The sequence below is a fragment of the Papaver somniferum genome, chromosome 1 (genome assembly GCF_003573695.1).
Source record: "Papaver somniferum cultivar HN1 chromosome 1, ASM357369v1, whole genome shotgun sequence".
In the NCBI taxonomy this organism is placed as follows: domain Eukaryota; kingdom Viridiplantae; phylum Streptophyta; class Magnoliopsida; order Ranunculales; family Papaveraceae; genus Papaver; species Papaver somniferum.
Window position 1 is genome coordinate 31,972,242 of NC_039358.1, and position 16,023 is coordinate 31,988,264.

Sequence of the window (16,023 nt, forward strand, 5' to 3'; positions counted from 1 at the left end):
AGTATCGTCCATATCAATCGGCTCACCCACGGAATAGATCTTGCCAAAGGAGAACTCTTGACATGCGACAAAAATAGATAGCGGAGGACCAACGTTTTCTTCCATTGGTTCCGCAGAAGAAGTCAATCCGACGCCTCCACCAGGGGAAGCTTCTGTCTCTACAACTCCACTACCTCCAGGGGCAGGCTCTTTTTCCACATTTTCACCTTCACCAGGGGAAATATTCTCCTCAACAACATCATCATCAATATTCCGACCATCCTCGTGATTAGGAGGAGAAGTATCAGTACGTTCCTCGTCATCAGTCAGATCTTCGTCTTCCACTATGAACTCTTCGTTCACGAGGCTGTTAACCTCCTCAAGAACCTCTGTTTCATCAGCCGCAGCAGTGGAAGATTGAAGAGGCCCAATTTTCTTTTTTTTTTGGTTACCTAGAAAGATAACATGGAATCATTACGACGACTATTTCCTCCTTATTTTGATTAAAAATCCAAACAAAGAAGAAAAGGGGCAAGTATACGGTGTAACAAGAAGCCATACCTTGGAAGCAACATTACTCTTTGAAGGAAGAGCGGCATCAGAACTTTCTTCTTCATCCATATCAGCGGCATCGTAGGCGTAGTCAAAATTCATGCCTTCAAAATTCAACTGCCAAGGGCAGAAATTACCATAACGAGTCGGGGCACTCTCACGAGCTTGACTGTCAGCAGTGGGACGCCATCCATGCGGACCGGGCACCCAGCCATAAGCCCAAGGACCAACAATCTCGATAACGGTGGCACGCCACTCATAGTCATGATCACGCTTTATCCGCTCACAAGCAGTAAAAATCTTCCTGTGGGGAGTCCCTTCGGTACCAGGAACATACTTCAGCTTTGAATCACTTACTTCACTCAAGAGCCGAATCTCACCACGAGGAGCAGCAATGGTTCGAAGGCCGATGCTCCATGGTTTACAGTTCTTACCATTAACATAATCCCCGAAGGAATTATTTAAATTATTGGGAGTATACCAGTGTCTCTCAGCAGGATTAGGAGTGTAGCAGGTCATCATCATTTCTTCTTTGCGCCGAAGATACACTACAAAAATACTAAGTTTTAGTCACGCCAGAAGACCGTGGAAGTTGATCAAAAATCCGTGGCAAAAGATATCTTTCCACGGCTAGCGTCCCGTAACAAATAGTCCAGTGGATAATTCTATTTGCCACGACGATTGCCACGGTTTTTGTGTCGTCTCTATTGGTAGAAGGCCATTTTCCACAGATACATCCGTGACTGATTAAGAATTATGTAGGATCAGAATCTCGCAGCAGTAATGCCTCAGCGAAATTATCAACAATACAACACAACAGTGTAGCAGAACAATTTCAGAAATAACATAATAAACGACGTCAGCTAAATCATAAGAAAAATGTGATGGTCCTGCGAAAATTAGAGAGTTTGCGAGATTAAAATTTGTAAGGTTGCGAGAATATCGCAGGCCATATCCGAAAATAAAGGACAGATTAGATGTCATCCACTATGTAATTCCCTATAAATAGCCAATTCAGTTGTAAAGGAAAGAGGGAGATCTTTTTTGAGTGAGAAGCAAGTAAATAGGAGAGAGAAAATCTAGAGCAGTGGTTATTCTTGATTCCTTTATATTTTCTTGTAAGATTGTTCAAAGATTCATCAATAAAATTAAGATTGTTAATCCAAAAATGAGTTTAATGTTAATATAATCTTGTGAGGGGGTGTAGTGTAGGATTTCCTGCAACTACATAATGGCGCTAGAAACAGGGAGGTTGAAGATTGAAAGTTGAAGATTGTTGTTGAGGTTGTTCAAATCAAGAAAGTGATTATACAAATTAATGAACCAGTTAAAAGAAAAATGATTAGAATCAATGAAGATGATAAAAGATTGGAGTGTAATATGATAACAAAAACAATGGTTAATGAATTCCATGAAAACATCAAATGAAGAATACATAAACGAAATTTTGAAGGAAGGAAGGTTATGGCGGTAGAAAAGACATCACCCTTGAAAGATTGGGAAAAGCAAAAAGTCACATTCATGGCGGCAAAAATACCAAAAGAAAATTTGAACCACACATCTCCATTGGTTATTAAAGTACCTATTACGCAAAAAGAGAAGGGGACAACAACAAAATCCACGGAAGAATGGATATTGAACAGAACTTTAGTCGATACAGGAAGTTCAGTGGATATAATATTCTATCATGCGTTCAGGGGAATGAGATTTAAAGATGAAGAAATGTCCAATTCAACATATCTTGTTCATGGATTTGTAAAATCCACAACAAAACCTAAAGGAGAAATAGTGGTACGAATTCCACTAGGAGAGATCGAAACACACGTGACATTATGCGTGGTAGATATGGAATCGCCATATAATATTTTTCTAGGAAGACCATGGATACATGCGATAAAAGCTGTAGTATCAACGTTGCATCAATGTATTAAATTCCCCACACCAAAGGGAATAGGTGAAATCAGAGGAGATGTTGACAATGCGAAATTATGTCATCAAATTGAAGTAAAGCATTATGAAGGACGAGCAAAAAAGAAACAATTTCGCAGAAAGTTGGCAAAGGAGGCAAAGAAAGAAGAAGAATTCATAGTGTACACGATAAGGGCAAAAGAAGGCAGGGGAATACCCAGCGAAATTTCGGAAGAAGGAGAAGGACCTGTGAAAACAATAAAAGAACCAACACCAATGAGAGAACCCAAGTCCATTTACACTGTCGCAGAACCAACAAAAGAAGTAAACGTTGGGACTATAGAAGAACCTCTAATATTGAGAATTGGAACCAAGATGGATGTAGAAGAAGAAGAAAGAACTGTTAACCTTTTGCGAGAATATAAAGACATTTTCGCAGGGAGCATGGATGAGATACCGGGAATAGATCCATCAATTGCATGTCACAAGCTGGAGATTAACAAGAATGTGAGACTATTTAAACAAAGAATAATAAAAATCGCAACAACCTACCATTCCCAGATAGAAGAAGAACTACAGAAAATGCTTGATGCAGGAATTATAAGAGAACCTAAATACCCAGAGTGGATAGCGAACATGGTCATTGTTCCAAAGAAAAACAAAGGAATAAGAATTTGCATAGATTTCACTGATTTAAACAAAGGCTGCCCTAAAGATAGCTTTCCGTTACCAGATATTCCTCAAATGGTGGAATCAGCAGCGGTAAATGATAGGGTATCATCTTTATATGGGTACAAAGGATATAACCAGATCCCTCTCGCTGAAGAAGATCTAGAGCATACTGCTTTTTTCGCCCCTAGAGGTTTATATTGTTACACGAAAATGCCATTTGGTTTGCGAAATGCAGGAGCAACATACCAAAGAATGGTAGAGAAGGTGTTCGCGAAATGGATACACAAAACATTAGAAGTATACGTGGACGACATGTTAGTAAAGAGTAAAGAGGCCAAGGACCATGTACAGGACCTGAGGGAGATTTTTGAACAAATGCGGCGGTATAACATTAAACTGAATCCTGAGAAGTGTACTATTGGAGTTGCATCGGGAAATTTTTTAGGCTACATTGTATCAAAGGAAGGAATACAGGTTGATCCTGAAAAAGTGCAAGCAGTTCTTGACATGCCAACACCAGCAACAATAAAAGATGTACAGAAGTTGAATTTAGCTTCGCTGGGGAGATTCATTTCGCGATCATCAGACAAATGCAAGTATTTTTCGATATACTCAAGAAAGGTGCGAAATTCAAATGGACTGATGAATGCGAAAAAGCTTTTCAAGGGATCAAAGAACATCTTATGAATACAACTATTTTATAAAAAGCAGAATCAGGAGAAGAATTATTAATCTATCTTGCGACGACGTCGCATGCATTAAATGCTGTATTATTGCGAATAGGCGCAGGAGTGTAGAAACACATCTATTACATTAGCAAAACTTTTAATATTGCCGAGAATAATTACTCAAAGATTTAGAAGATAATATTAGCATTAGTTTATGCATCATTTAAGCTCCGCATATATTTTCAAGCACACAAGATAAGGGAATTAACAAAAGTACCAATTGAATCAGTGATGAAGAATTCAAAAAGATCAGGAAGAGTGGAGAGATGGAATGCACAAGTAGGCAACTTTGATATTAAATATGAAATTTTGTCTTCACCAAAATCACAAGTTGTTGCAGCTTTCTTGGCAGAATTTCCTTTAGAAGAAGATGAAGCGGTAGAAGAAATGATGGATATAGAAGAAGAACATGGAGATCCAAAAGTCTTATTAAAAGAACCAAATAGATGGGAGATATTGGTAGATGGATCATCAAATGGAGAAGGCAATGGAGTTGGAATTGTTTTAATTTCGCCAGAAGGAGTGAAGATGGCTTTTTCATTCAGATTGGAATTCGCATCCACTAATAAAGAAACGGAATATGAAGCTGTGATACATGCCTTAAAGTTCGCAATAGAAATGAAACTAGAAAATGCCAGGATCACTAGTGATTCGCAGCTAGTTATTCGCCAAATAAAGGGAGAGTACACTACAAATGAACCATCCTTGAAGAAATACAAAAAGCTCGTTGAAGAATTGTCATCGAAAATCCCAAAAATAAAATGGAGGAACATTTCAAGGAAGGATAACAGACTCGCAGACGCTTTTGCTTTCATCTCAAGCATGATGACAGATCCAACTGCGAGATGCATAAAAATACAAACACTTCTGTCACCATCAATCAATAAAGAAGAAGAAGAAGTGAACGTGATGATAATAGACGGTGAAGAATAAGAACAAACGAACAATATCACGGATTGGAGAACATAACTTCATGCATATTTGGCGAAAGGAGAAACACCAAGAAATAGACTTGAGGCACACAAGTTAAAAAGCCGTGCAACAAATTATGAATTGAGAAATGGGATGTTATACCGAAAATCCTTTAATGGACCATCACTCAGATGTCTGACACGAGAAGAAGGAGAAAAGGTGCTAAAAATGTTACATAGTGGAGATGTTGGCAATCATAGCGGGGGAAGATCTTTGGCACATAGAGCAAAAATGCAAGGCTATTACTGGCCATACATGCACGAAGATGCAAAAAAAATATCAAGACATTGCGAAGATTGTCAGCGGCATGGAAAGAAAATACATGCACCTGGAGCACCATTGTCATCTTCAACCAGTGTGTGGCCTTTTGGAAAGTGGGGCTTAGATATTGTGGGGCCATTTTTACCAGGATCTGGACAAAGAAGATACTTAATAGTCGCAACAGATTATTTCACAAAGTGGACAGAAGTGAAGGCTGTAAAACACATTCGCGACAAAGATATCTTTACATTCATATTCGAAAATATCATTTGCAGATTCGGAATTCCTGCGCAGTTGGTATCTGATAATGGGAAACAGTTTGAAGGAAAAAACATAGAAATGTTACTTAATGCATTTAAGATAAAATGTAGAAAGTCTACTCCTTTGTATCCACAAGCTAATGGGCAGGCAGAGGGAACAAACAAAACAATTGCAGATTTATTAAAGAAGAAATTAGAAGGACACAATAGAGCATGGTGCGAACAAGTACATAATGCAGTATGGGCTTATAATACAACTAGAAGAGAAGCTACTGGAATGTCACCTTTTTGTTTAACATACGGAGTTGAAGCGGTGTTACCAACAGAAGTTGTTATTCCGACAACAAAGAGAGAAGCTTGGGAGAAAAATCTTAGTGCGGGTTTGATCTCAAACAAACTTGATGAATTAGACGAAAAAAGAGAAAGAGCTTTACAACATATGGAGAATTATCAGCGAAGATTAGCCCGAGAATATAATAAACGTGTCAAAGTACACGAATTCCAACCAGGAGATTTAGTTCTGCGATAGACACCAATATATCAGCGAGAAAATGGTGGAAAATTAGCGAAAAAATGGGATGGACCTTACATCATTAAGGAGATAGTTGGAACAGGAGCTTATAAATTAATGGATCCAGAAGGTAGAGATGTTGGTCATAGACTTGACAGACCATGGAACAAATTGTACTTAAAAAGATATTATCCGTAAGAAGCTTTGAGAAGTTATGGATTCTGAAAGAATAATTGCGAGATTATTCATATCGAAACAAGATCATGATGCGCGAAAATTTCGCAGAGATAATCATAGAACAATGACATAAAAGAAAGGGGCGAACCTTTATGGCGTACACCCTAGTTCGCGAATAAAATTTCGCAAGAGGCAAATGTAAGACCTAAAGTACGTCATATAAGGGGGTACCTGTTGCATGGCTCAGGGAAAGGCTACACCGCCACCGGAACCTGAGTCATGGAGATTTGGGGTCAATAAAGCCCATCCGGGAGAGGCACCTTGGATTCTCAGCTTAAGCATATGACTTAGGTTGGGCGACTAAGGTAATAAGGACTCTCCCAAGGAGTGCAGAATCTGATCAAGGCGCCGAGGTACACGGTTGAGTCAAGAGTGCCAGGGGCGTCTGGAGCGTACCTTGCCATTCTTGACAAGTCTTGGCTTATACTGCACTCGGCCCGAAGAAAACCCCACTTAGGGTGCAGTCTCGTAACCATAAACCCTATAGGTAAAAGGGATAAGAGGCTGCGAAAACAACTGGTTGTTGTTAAGACTGGATGGGAGGAGCTAACCTTGTATGGTAGAAGTACGCCTCCTTGAAGGGGCAACCAGGGGGAGATAAGGGCGGCACCCTCCATTAGGGAGCTGATAAGTGTCTTAAGACGCAAATGTCATGAGGCTTTTTACTCGCAAGGGTATTAAGGCTTGTCATATTTGTGCAACAATCCTGAAGAGGCAATAATACTAGAAAAAGATAAGACGAGATCAATGGGTTTTCGCATGAAAGTGCGAAGACGTCCTGCGATTTCGTCGCAAGACGGCAATGTAATGGGGCTTTATTTTCGCAAGAATATTTAGGCCTATCATATTGTCGCAACATTCCTGAAGAGGCATAATACAAAAGAAAAAGTTAAGGCAAGATCAATGGGTTTTTGCATGAAAGTGCAAGGACGTCCTGCGATTTTGTCGCAATGACAAGAGGTGGCATAATAAGACCTTTAATTAGGAAGCAAAATAAGACCACATGACAAAACAAAATATTTATAAGTATTCATAACAGATCATTTCTCGCAAGAAAGATAATGAGAGGCAAGTATGGGAATCAGTAAACAAGAGGCATTATCTTTCTCGCCAGCAAAATACTAAAAGGAAAATTAATTCCAAAGTTGGTTGAAGAATATTATTCGCAAAAATAATAAAGATGAACAATTCAAGAAGATAGAACTAGATAAGAAGCTCATGCTTCAGTATTAATTCCAGTAGAAGGAGATAATGGACGCTCTTCGCCAATGTTCTCATTATCGCCAACCTCCTTCATTTCGATTCTGATCTTCACCAACAATAATTCCTTTGAGGGACTTCTTTTTCGCCGCCACCTTGATTATCGCCAGCAATTACTTCTTTAGAAGAGATTTTTTTTCGTTTTCATCTTGATTAGCACCAGCAGTTGCTTCCTTAGAAGGGATCTCTTCTCCATCTTCCAAAAGACTATTCTCTCCACCACTTTCATAATCATAATCACTGTCAGCAGGACGAGGAATTTCATCATCATCTACTTCCAAAGGTTCGATTGATGTAGGAGGAAGAGATTTGGACAATAAAATATCATTTACAAGGACTTCAGCCGGAGATGAACTTGACGAAGAAGTGCTCTCTGATGATTCCTATCTTGAATATCCTTAAAGTAAGCAAGATAATCAAGTCTTCTTTCTGCTCGGTCGCGAGAACCAGTAAGGACAGAGACGAGTAGTGCATTTTCTTTGCGAATTTTGGCATATTTAGCCTCCAAAACAGAAATGGAGGAATGAAGATTTTTCTCAGACTCTGCGAAAAGTAGAATACAAAATTTCAGTAAGATGAAGAACTCAAAAAGATATGACAAAGAAAAGATAGTTAAGGCAGTCAAACTATTATGACTACCTTCCTTTTGCGAAATAAGGTGTTGAATCAAGGTCAGACAACTATTCTCCCAACGGTCCATCGCATCATCAAATTTATCTCCAACTAAACCTTTAAGTCGAGACTGAAGATTTTTCTCTTTAGAAATAAGAAAGGCATTTTTCTTCGCAAGAGAATAAGATTCTTCTAATTTGGAATATTGTTCTTTAAGTTGATTCGCCTTTACACTTAAAGCTATTCTACCTTGAATGAGTGTATCTCTTTCAGCGATAGATGACTCTGTTACTTCTTTAAGTTCATTTCTCAAAGAGCGAAGAGATTGTTCTTGGTCATCACATACTTTCTGAAGGATGCTAAGTTGTTGCGAAGATATCGCCATCTTATTTAAACAAATTCGCTTCTCTTGAGATAGAGTTTTATTCTCATCTGATAAAGATTCCATCCCTAGATTAGCTTTAGTTAAAGAATAAGAGAGGCGAGATTTCATTACTTAATAAATCTTGCCTCCGAACTAATTGGGTATTTTCATTGGTAAGATTATTTATATGATCAACAGAGTATGAATAGAGGTTATCTAATTGGTTATATTGATCCATCAAAATCTTTATCAACACGGGCTTCTTCAACAGCAGATTCAAATTGATATCTCTATTAGTTTCTGGTTTAAGGCTTAACATGCGAAAGAGGGATTTCAAGGATAATTAAATATGGAAAGGATAAAATCATTAGAAAGGCAAATTGAAGACACAGATAAGGAAATCATACCTCTCAGTTCATCATTCTTCTTGCGAAGATTGTCGCGATCCAGCAAACATTCTGGAGCTTTTGATTTTCGAGACGAAGAGCATTACACTCTTTTTCCAAAGTGTTTGCGGAAGCAGCTCTGTCAGAGCCAAAATACTTACTCAGAATTTCGCAAATACCAGACTTGACAGGATCAATGGGAGACTTCTTGCCATCATCCAGGACCTCAGACAAAACTTTGAAAGCAATATCTATTCCTTCCACGGTTTCTTTCGAAAAAGGAAGAGGCTCAGGTAGAGAACTGGCAATGATAGAAGGTTGAGAAACATTATCAATAGGAGGAAGAAGTTTCATTCACAGAAGGATTAATAAGGGGGGTTTCAATCATTGAAAGGTCAGTTGAAGAAATGAAATCTGAGGCAGCCTTTTCGCGAATTGGAGATAATGGTTTAACTTGCGAAGATGTCGCAGGAGATTTAGAAGAGATAAGTAAGTGGAATGGAACAGAGGTTTCAACGGTTTTAAGGTGGCGAGATTTCTTGAGAGGTTTGTTGGCATCCTTATCACCCTGCGAATTACAATCCAGATAAGAAACAGAGGCAACAATATTGTTATTAGAAAAGAATAATGTTTCTTACTACCTTCTGATTCGCAGACTTTCTTTTGTTTACAACAATCTTATGCTGCGATTTGGGAATATTAGGGTTCTGAACCGTAAATTTGGTGTTAGAGGCGTTTTTGCTGAAATAACAACAGTATGGGAATCACATAAGCATCATCATCAAATAAAGCAGTAAGCAAGATCAATTTCAGCAAAACCCATAAGAAAAAAAAAGAAAACTAACCTCGATGAATCCATGGAAAACACCAGCAGGAAGATTAATTCGTAAAAGTTAAGAAAGTTACGAACAGTGAAGATCTACAGAGGGACCAATATGGAGATGAAGAAGAAAATAAAAAGAGTAAAAGAAGAAGAAAGAAGAAAAGTTTCAATGCTAGAATTTATGGAAGAACAATAGAGTTGCAGAGATGAGAGAATAAAAAGAGAAGAGAAAGTAAAAAGAAAATGGAAAGAAGAGTAAGAAGAATATATAGAGAAGATTTTTTTACTCGAAGAGATAAACACCATTAATACGAAAAGACGTGAGCGGTTAAAAAGCAGCGGTTACAGAAGACGTGTCAAGAAATAGATGGAAGAAAGGATACGTGTGATAAATGCAGAATATGAAGAGATGAACAACTGCGGCATTTCTCACATCGTTCTCTACTTCGCAGAGAAGATATGAGAAGAGGCAAGATGTAGGATCAGAATCTCGCAGCAGTAATGCCTCAGCGAAATTATCAACAACACAACACAACAGTGTCGCAGAACAATTTCAATAATGACATAATAAACGACGTCAGCTAAATCATAAGAAAAATGTGATGGTCCTGCGAAAATTAGAGAGTTTGCGAGATTAACATTTGTAAGGTTGCGAGAATATCGCAGGCCATATCCGAAAATAATGGACATATCAGCTGTCATCCACTATGTAATTCCCTATAAATAGCCAATTCAGTTGTAAAGGAAAGAGGGAGATCTTTTTTGATTGAGAAGCAAGTAAATAGGAGAGAGAAAATCTAGAGCACTGGTTATTCTTGATTCCTTTATCTTTTCTTATAGGATTGTTCAAAGATTCATCAATAAAATTAAGATTGTTAATCCAAAAATGAGTTGAATGTTAATGAAATCTTGTGAGGGATGTAGTGTAGGATTTCCTGCAACTACAAATTAGGATGCACATGTTTATGGTAGTTTGCTACGATATATGCCAGAGTTTGGCTATTGGTTCAACTACTTGCTACCGTTATCTTGTTACAAAATGCCATTTCCCTTGTAATATTTTGATGTCAACAACTTCAGATTGACCTGGAAATGATATTTATTACACTGCAATCTTTCCAACAACATCATTTATTCATTCAAAAAAGAATTACAAGGTCTAAATTTATTACATTCAAGCAACACAGAAAATCTTAACACCACAGAAATTCAAGTTCAGTGCTGAGTTTCCAACAAATGATATAGTTGAAGGTTAAAAATAAAACTATAACAGATGGATTAAGTAACATTTCTTCACTTGCAGATTGGTCTACCCGGGAGTTTGGATGTGTTTCCAGAAATATAATCTCTCTTAAGTATGAAGTTACTTGTCCTCCCAGCAAGAGGTGCATGATATCCTGATCCAGTGATATAATATCAGTAGAGAATGAACAGTTAGAAAACATGACACATTAGTTGTCCCACAGCTTCAGAAGAAGCTCTGATTTTAAAAAACTGATATATGCAAAGTGATACACTAATACTAAAAAAAACAAACGTACTGTGTTCATCAAAATGAAGATGTTCATAAATGAAAGTCAAGGAGCAGAAAAAACTTTACTTTCCTGCAAACTGCATAGGAACTGGATAACGTCGAAGATTAGCTGTAATAATGAAAATGAAGATTAGAGATGAGTAAGACCAGATTATTGTATGTGGGTCGAAACATAAAAATAATATACAGTCATACTGCCATAAACGAGTACATGTGCTCATGCATTTTAAAGTAAAAATAAGAGAAATTCATCTTTTTCTACCAAGCACTATATGTGAACCCTATAACTTAGGATGTGTGTGTTGTATAAACATCCTACAAAACTACTACAAGATCGAATCCTCAACCACAACACTTGACAAGAACCCAGGGAAACCCACCTCTACCTCGTTGGTCGGAAAGAGCATCCAGGACATAGCCTTAGAATATATGTGGTAAATTATGTACATACCATAATCAATTATATCACCCACCTGAATAACAAAAAAAGAAACTAATATATGTTATGTGGAGAACGATGAAAACGTAATAAACCACTTGAAGCTCTGAAACAATGTAACACTATATTATGTTTGAAAAAGTTAGCTAATCCTTTATGTCCTTGTTTCCAGCAGTAATGTTTGAGATAGTCCAGCAAGCTTCTTTCTTTATATTCTTTTATTGGTTATGTCAACATGTTCATGAGGCAGAGAAGTGCTTGAAGTTCAATGATATCACTAGATAGAGGACAAAATAAACATAAGCCAACATAACAAAAAATGAAAAAAAAAAAGTTTAAATACAACATTTCGTCACATTTCATAAGGATGGAAGATGGTACCTGAGTCTGACGATCATCTCGAGTAATAATATTGCCAACAGTGCGGAGGGCGGGAATGAGTACAGTAGGAGATGGGTGACTGCAAAAGAAACATAATACAATGAAGTGATACCTACATCGATAAATCAACAAGTCGGCGACATGCACCAACTGCAATAACAACTTGAATTTAGTCATTTGTACCGTCAGATAAGAAACAGCCCAGCAGGCATCTGTAAGTACTTCTTCATCAGTTGAGTTAATAAGACGCTTAAGAGCAGGGAGTGCAGGATTCCTGGATTTGTCTCCACAAGGAATTGAAAAACAAAGAAAATTTAGTTTCTATTAGGGATGCCAAGCAGGACACCATAAACCAACCTAACAGTAGTTGTAACTGGCGACTCATACCTGTTCAAAGGAAGGTTGTGGCTTGACCCGACAAAATTATAGATAAAGTCCAGGTGGAATTTATCAGCATAGAAAGTTTGGCATGCTCATTTAATTGATTTAACAAGATCTCGGCATTTAGGTGAATGACCGACAACATTTCCAAGTGCCCGCATAACCTAGATATTTTTTTTTTAAAGATACAAGAAATTGTTAGTCTTAAGCCCCATTTTATTACACATGGAAAGTAACTTCACCTCATCTCATCCTTTAAATTAGAAAAATCATGCCAAGTTATAAAAATAAGAAATAATATTAAAGAAACTCCACTCCTTATGTCTTTATTCTCAAGTTACATGTTCTCGAACATCATTACTGGGGGGAACTGAGAAGTGCCACAAAGATTCGGATAGCTCCCTGCCCAATGACCATTTTGGTATTCTCTGAGATTCCAGAAGCAATGTTCATAAGAGCCAAAGCCACCTCAAACTGTTCTAAAATCAAAATCATGATAAATTAGTGGATACAAAAGAAGGGGAAAACCAAAATAATTCACTAAACCATTATTTACTTAATTAATTGTACTCCAATATAAAAAAAGGGGAAAACCCAACTCAATTTCAGAGCAAGTATTCACCTGAAGTTATGGAAATTGCTCCCCCTGAAGAAACTGAACAAAACGAGGAACTACACCTGACTGGATAACTTCATCAATCAAAAGTCGGGTTTCTCAGTGTATTCATTGTGATTTTGGATCAGCCACCAATTCACCAATCTTACTCACCAAGTCATTGATTCAGCCAAAACCTACAATACAAGAAATTGGAAGCATCAGGACTATCATACAGAGTTATGTAATGTTTTCCAAAATAAAAAAGTTCATGCCTGTCTTCGCAAAATCGTCATCCCATCAAATTTTTATGAGCATTTGCAAGTCAAGATCCACCGTAATTAATATGGGTTCATTAAAGGATCAAAGAAATTCAGATCATCATAGAAGCTGGAAAAATCATCAATTCAAGTAATTACGAAATCCATATCCATAAATAAGGAAAAATCAAATTAAGACAGATTAAATTTCAAAAATTGAATTACAAAATCATAATAAACAAGAAATTAAACTGCCAGACATAAATTGAAAGAATTTAGATTTACAAGAGAAGGAAACAAATTTGGGGATATCCCTTACCCTATGAAATTTTAGCATCTAGGTTTGTAACAGGACTAATCATTATCTAGGTTTTGCTGAAGAAGAAGAAGAAGAAGAAAAAGAAAGAAGCAGGAGAAAACTCAAAACAATTGCTTCGGTTTTGATTTAATTTTGATGGTATTTAGGGTTCAGTTGGTTAACACGATTTAGGATTTATAAAGCGAATGATTGATAAAAGGTAGGAATGATTTTCTCGTCGGGTTGGAACAATCGAGTAGGAGATGAAGAATTGACGTTTAGATTTAGGCATTTTCTTCGCATGGGAAAGGAGAGAAAGATGCATTTTTTTTTTTTGGTTTTTAGGTCGATAGTAACGGGACCTGAGAGGAGAGGAAGAAGGAGAAGTGGTAGGTTATCTTATTTAAGAACGTGGGTCGAATGCTATGTCGTGGCTAAGAGCCCACCAGTTCTCACGACATAGTCAGTTCTCACGGCCTACTATGTCGTGACTAAAACGCCATGGATTACTCTGGAGATGACAAGTACGAGTAAACTATCAGCCGGAAGCAAATACTCTACAAGCTGTGGCAAATGAGTGACCCCCTGCCACGTTCCAGGCTAAGCCGTGGTTATATGTCATCAATAGCCACGACTAGTATGAACCCGTGGCAAATAGCGCGTGGCTAAAAGTAGATATTTTCATAGTGATAACACTCCTTAAGTGTACGAAGATAGTTTCCAGTCAGCTGCACCACCGAGCGGCAATGGCTGTGAGGGGTGGAACCCTCACGATGATCCAAGACGGCATAGTAGAAAGAATCTCCCGACTTATATAAAGGCAACATGAGGCCAGCTCCGAAGGCTCCCACCGTAGTTAACAGATGAAACTCATCGTATTGATTATTCGAAATCAGATCATAAGTGGATCATCATCGGGAGCGTAAAACCTGACATCAAAAGCTTCGAGTTCATGTTTCGCCTTGAACGCTGCAAGATCTACGTACTTGAAAGTAACCTTCTTTTTACCAAATGTGACGCTTCGTATAAGTGGGGCAGTGTCCGAATCGCCAGCAGGATCCGGCGAAGGTCTCTTCGGGGACTCATATCTGAAGCTTTCCTTTTGCTAGGATGATTCTTTGATATATCAGCTTTCGATGCGGGACCCTTAGTAGATTTTCCTCTCACAGGAACGGTAGAAGGTGGAGCTGTAGGTTTCTGTAGGGTTATCGTAGGTGGAGCAATAGAACGAAGAGGTTGGGCGTTCAGCGGCTCAGTACGATGAGGCGAAGGGGTGTGCGTATTTGCTGGCACAAAGCATTGAGAAGCAGCAGGGCGATTAACGACATACCTAGAACCCTGAGGACCCTCCGTCTGATCCCCTTTCTTGACAGATGAAGCTCATGGACCAGCAGTAGATGAGGTCCTCTGAGCACGAGGGTCTAACTGCAAAGGCCTAGACGAAGCACCCTTCGGCGGAGATATATCAGGACTTCTATGTGGGGGAGACCTATAAGGGCTCGGTGGCGGTGTTTGATAGGGAGCCCGCTGACGATCAGCCATATCTACAAAGAAGCATAAAAACAAGATAAAGATACAAGCATAGAAGCAAATGAAGATCATAAAACGTGAAATTTTTCAAAACTTCTACCGTCAAAAAATATCAACTGAAAACCCTAAATTCATCAAAAACGAAAAACCCTAACTTAATTGGGAACATCGTGGACAAGCTTAAATCTTCGAGTACGAATCCGTAAGTTTTGTGATAAAGAACAGGGGCAAGTATGTATACTTTGTATATTTGTTCTTCATCACAAAACTAAGAACACAGTAGCAGAAGATGAACAAACAATCGAGATCGAAGAAAAAATAATCTCATACCTGTATCAAAAGCCTTATGAGCGGTAGCGTGCGATAGGAGACAATGAACAACAACAACCGTCAAACTTAGAAGAATCCTAGGAAGATCTTACTCACAATATCACCAGCAGAAGTTAATGGCTAGAAAACAAGAAGAGAAGAATGAGAAGGTTCAGAGGAGAAAGAATTATGACCTGACAAGAGAATGAGGGAATGAAATTTATTTCAAATTTTTAGCATTCTCTCTCCTATTTATAACATTAAAGAAGATAGAAAACGTCCCTTAATCCAAGAAGAAGTTATTACCAAGAGTGAGAAACGTGCCCATAATCCAAGGAGAAGTTATTACCAGGAGTGGGAAACGTGCCCTAAAATCTAAGGGAAGTTATTATAGAGAGATGAAGAATATGTGAGGACGATTTTCCTCTAACTTCAACTGACGCCTCAGTCAGAAGATCAGGGGCAAATTGTATGCACATAACTCATCACTCGCCACGTGTCTAGAGAGACACACGTGGAGGACACACAACCTGGAGCATCGAGATATGATGCCATGCATAGATACTCAAGCAACACGTTTCATCAGTATAAGACCATCATCTGATGGATCTGAGGGCTGAGAATCGAGGAGCATTGAAGGAAAGGGTTACTGCGAAGCACTGAAGAACACCCAAGAGTTCACTTTATTCCATCTCGAGAGGGATCCAAGATCAACGACAAGGGTTGGTCCAACTGACGCGGATGTGACAGGGGTGAAAGGCAATTAGCTGG

The 16,023-nt window shown here is 38.3% G+C and overlaps 1 long non-coding RNA gene across 6 annotated transcripts; it reads right to left on the reverse strand.

Annotated features, from left to right (window-relative positions):
• Nucleotides 1-10,640: 10,640 nt before the first annotated feature.
• Nucleotides 10,641-13,772, reverse strand: LOC113282493. Of its 6 annotated transcripts, none has more exons than XR_003326988.1 (8): nucleotides 13,435-13,772; nucleotides 12,883-13,052; nucleotides 12,602-12,734; nucleotides 12,267-12,424; nucleotides 12,063-12,153; nucleotides 11,880-11,958; nucleotides 11,440-11,532; nucleotides 10,641-11,168 (listed from the first exon to the last, which is right to left on the reverse strand). It is a non-coding gene; the product is annotated as an uncharacterized LOC113282493 (long non-coding RNA). The 6 variants fall into 6 exon arrangements; XR_003326982.1 differs by having other exon boundaries at nucleotides 12,602-12,739; XR_003326980.1 differs by having other exon boundaries at nucleotides 10,641-10,922; nucleotides 11,067-11,168; nucleotides 12,267-12,739.
• Nucleotides 13,773-16,023: the final 2,251 nt, after the last annotated feature.